The sequence below is a fragment of the Dendroctonus ponderosae genome, unplaced genomic scaffold, assembly GCF_020466585.1.
Source record: "Dendroctonus ponderosae isolate FM_Combo_2020 unplaced genomic scaffold, Dpon_F_20191213v2 Dpon_F_20191213_1, whole genome shotgun sequence".
NCBI lineage: Eukaryota > Metazoa > Arthropoda > Insecta > Coleoptera > Curculionidae > Dendroctonus > Dendroctonus ponderosae.
Genome location: NW_026017110.1, coordinates 32859869 through 32864286, shown reverse-complemented (window position 1 = coordinate 32864286; position 4418 = coordinate 32859869). Strand labels below are relative to the sequence as shown.

The following is a 4418-nucleotide window of genomic DNA, read 5'->3' as shown; positions in this document are numbered from 1 at the left end:
CTTTTTACAGCTTGCCAATGTTCTTGGCCAAAAGAATCAAGGAACTGACTGGCATAATTGACGGCATACTCGATATCTACGCGACATACCCTCGCGGCAAACAGAAGGGAGCATATTGCTTCTCGGTACGGCATGCGTTTAAACTGTTCATCGGTGAGTTTACTCACGTCATGTTTTTGCAAATATAGATCCGGTTCCTCAGGTACACTTGACGGATTTGCATCACTCAATCAAAATCTCGCTACAATTTTGTCAATATAACACGATTGACTTATTTTTAGAGTTTTCTTAACCCGATCGCGCTCAATTTGCATGCCAATAAATTCATTTGAAAAATCAACCGTAATTTTAAAATTACTTTCCAGGTAACGCAGTACATCATCAATCGCAGATTGACTCTCACAAATTACTAGACCGTCATCTACATAAAGGGCTAAATAAACTTTAAAGTCTTTCACTGTACCTGTGAACACGCACTTATCACTTTCGATGTTCTTGAAAGCGAAATTCGTCAAGAAGCCGACAAATTTGTCATTCCAGTAGCGGGGGGACTGCTTTAAACCGTACAGACTGTTGTTGAGCTTGCAGACCCATTCTTCATTGTTCTTGTTGGTGTATCCCTCTGGTAGCTTCAGGTAAATTTCTTCTTGAAGATCTCCATGTAAAAACGCTGTTTTTACGTCGAATTTTGCAATCTCCAGATCTTGCCTTGCTGCCATCGCCAGGAGGACTCTAATTGACTCGTACCGAACAACCGGAGCAAATGTCTCGAAATAATCGATGGCCCCTCGCTGAGAGAATCCTTTTGCCACAAGTCGCGCTTTATATCTGTCGCTGTTATCTATCGAATTTTTCTTAACAGCAAACCCCCATTTACAGCCGATTACACGTTTGCCTCTGGGTAGCGGGACAACGCTCCAAGTGTCATTTTCTTGCAAGGCGTCCATTTCTTCTTGCACCGCTTTCCTTCGGCGTCTCTGCTTGACATGGCTTCTCGGTAAGTCATTGGCACAGCGTGTGCTAGATGTGCAACTGGACTTCCGTATCTGTTAAACAGATTAAGTTGCTCTCTGTTGCGCAGTTGCATTCTTTATTGATTATCGATGCGCTCATTTTCTTGTTGTTCATCGCCGTTTTGCCCATTATCTCCCACTTCAACAACAATCAATCATGTTGATGATTATCTTCATTGTCATTCTTTTCTTCCATCCCGAAGTCAAACAAAACTCGATAAGCTGCGTCTTTCTTGTCCAGATTCTTTAGGCTATTTTCATTGAAATCTACATCGCCACTGATGTAAATTTGGCGCGTTTTTGTGTCCCAAAGTATATACTTCGACGATTCTCCATCATAGCCTACGACGAGAACCTTTTTGCTTATATTATCAAATAGTTTTCGTTTTTCCTTCGGCTGATTAAGGTACGCGTCTGTACCGAACACGCGTAAGTGCTTGACTTCTGGTTTCCGATCGAACCATTTTTCAAAGGGCGTCTTTGTTTGATGTTGCATTGCTACACGATTCAACAGATAGCTGGCTGTGTTGATAGCTTCAGGCCAGAGTTCCAAGTTTACATTGCTGCCGATCAGCATACACCTGGCGCTCTCAACAAGAGTGCACATTTCGCGTTCGGCTCGGCCATTTTGCTCATGAATATATGGTGATGAAAACTCGTGTATTATACCTTTTTCTTTTGTGTWATTTTGAAATTGTTCGCAGGTATACTCACGGCCATTGTCTGATCGTAGCACTTTTATTTGATTTCCAGTTTGTTTGAATGAAAAACTTTCAAACTCTAAAAAACGTTCAAACACTTCCGAATTGTTTCTCAGAAAATACACTTTTCTGAAGCTGGTACACTCATCCTTAAAGACTAAATAGTATCTTGAGCCTCGCGGAGACTCAGTGTTCACGGGGCCATACACGTTAGTATGAATTTTCTCGCCCGGTTTAAGGTTGATGTTGTTTTCTGACAACGTGTGCGGCTCGCGGGTTTGCTTACCCATTACACATGTTTCGTAAAGAAAATCACTTTGTGTCTCAGGTTCAAAATTTTTATTGTTAAGCACTTTGCTGGTGTTCATCACTGCGCGCACATTTATGTGTCCAAGTCTTTGATGCCAGAGTTTTAGGGCATTCTTATCTTTTGACTCAGCCAGATTGCACTTCACGGAAATTTCAACTTTGAACAGCATCTTGAATAGCATTCCGTACCTATCGCCGCGTGCTACCACTTCACCGCTTTTGTCAGCCTCAATTTGAAGAGCTAAGGACGCTGTGGTACTTTCGGCCTCACACAGGCGCTTATCTTCTCGTATGAGCCTTACGAGGAGAACATCGTTCGTCTTTTCGCTTTTGGGGGTGCATTCCCATGCCATAAGAAAAGCGGAAAATCTCTGCGGTAGCCCATTGAAAAGTCTTGACACCATATCCTTATCAGACCGCTTCTCACCGGCATCTTCGAGTTTCCTGCAGATTAATTTGAACTGCTCGATCTGTGGTGCTACTGCTTGGCCATCCTTGATACGGAAGTCATAAAACTCTTGAAACGCGCTGTCCACGGTGTCGCTGCTTGATGTCCCATAAAGTTCCTTTAATTTATCCCATATTGTTTTTGGAGTTCTACAATTCATTACATAGCAATGTAATTTCTTCTCCGCAGAACTTAGCAAAATTGTAGCTGTTTGCGAAGATAGAGTTTTCCATTTCGTCCACTCAGCAGCTTTCTTTTCCCTATTGGGCTCTTCGCTGGTACCGTCGATGAAGTCATAAAGATTTTTGCCTTCTAGCAAAAATTACATGCCAAGCTTCCATACCTCGTAGTTTGTTTCGTTGAGCTTTGTTAAATCAAAAATGTCTCTATCAGTCATGATAAGAAAAACTGCTGCGAGCACTCACACAAACTTTACAAAACGGTACTTGCACACGAGACTATCCGACGCGATACTTATACGATGCGAAGCTTGGCCTAAAGTTTTTATTCAAAAAAATACACTGGCGCAGTGGAAGCGTGCTGGGCCCATAACCTGTTAAAGTAAATAGCAGACACTTCCAAATTAATGTATTTATTAAATTAAACCTAAACCAAACTTAACACATAAGCTACTTCTAGCTTGCAGGGATCGGATAAGACTACACCAAAATAACCGAAGATGCCGCCAGAGCAGGTCAGTGGTCCAACCACCATGCCTCCGCCCGCCGGGGTACATCTCTCAGGGTGGTCTAAATACCATACTGGCGCAGTGAAAGGGTGAACAAAATATCTAGAAACTATATTCTAAATAAAATATATTCTAAATTAAACCATATTTCTAAATTACCCTAATAATATAAATATATTATATAGGTTAAGATGTAGGTTAAGGTGGTATATAGGTCAAGATATGGGTTAAGCTTATATAGGTTAAGAGCTGCTATAATCTCACCGATCCCCAAATACGGGGAATGGTGGTTTGGCTGGGAGTGGTGCAACCATGGCCCTATGGCTTCGGCTTGCAGAGAGCTGCAGCTGCAGAGAGGCGTAAGTCCTTTACAGAAAGGGGGACTCACAGGAGCGTATAGAACTGTTGAACCAGTTGCTATGCGCAGTCTCGACTGTTTAAACATTATTAATTAATTTTAAGCCGTGTAAATAGCTAGTATTTTATTTATACTTTAAGACTGGACTAGACGTTATGTGGAATATAGTACCTTGTACAATTAAATTATGAATAAAGTGGACTGAAAAAGTAAAGTTAGTAACCACTCACGATGCACACAAAGTCAGCACTGTATTGAAATGGGAAATGGCGCAAGCACGTGCCGTCACATCTTCCGCTCGCGTCCTTCCCCGCTCGGGGTGTACCAGTGGTGGGAAAAAAGTAATTAATCGGTATTCGAGTACTTGTTACTCATCAGAAGCCGAATTAACGAATACCCAACAAAGCTAACAAACGAGTATTCAAGTAATCAGTAATCATTCTCGGAAAATCAAGTCACCCATGCTAACCTTCGACTCCGAAGCCCAATACTCTACTTCGCGTACTCGCTCAGACTAACTGGTAATCAATACCAATAATCAGTACTAACTAGTAACTGACTTATCTGGTAATCAATACCAGTAATCAGTGCTCGGACCGATACGGATGGCTACCAAAAGCCGCGCTTGATTTTCAACGTCGGTCGTTTCTGATAACTCAAAACAGCGTTGCACGTTGCAGCATTGTAAACTTCGAAAACGATAATTGTAACTTATATCAAAACTGCATATTTCTAAATAGACTTTTATAAAAATTGATAATTATCGCACTGTATTACTACTGTACCAACATTTATTTATCGATGTGTGGCATCTTGCATTCACTAAAGAGGCCAGTGGGTTAGCAGACAGGTCCAAGTCTCTGTGTGTCATGTCTTGGAACTCTAATGGAGTGAAGAACAA

The 4418-nt window shown here is 41.6% G+C and overlaps 1 protein-coding gene and 1 long non-coding RNA gene across 8 annotated transcripts in view; one reads left to right on the top strand and one right to left on the bottom strand.

Moving 5' to 3' along the window:
* Positions 1–4418, top strand: part of LOC109541915 (leucine-rich repeat serine/threonine-protein kinase 1) — a 444231-nt gene that overhangs the window by 142339 nt on the left and 297474 nt on the right. The window lies entirely within an intron of this gene.
* Positions 3048–4046, bottom strand: LOC109541419. 3 transcript variants are annotated; one of them, XR_007282532.1, is made up of 2 exons: positions 3652–4046; positions 3048–3592 (listed from the first exon to the last, which is right to left on the bottom strand). It is a non-coding gene; the product is annotated as an uncharacterized LOC109541419 (long non-coding RNA). The 3 variants fall into 3 exon arrangements; XR_007282531.1 differs by having other exon boundaries at positions 3689–4044; XR_007282530.1 differs by having other exon boundaries at positions 3748–4044.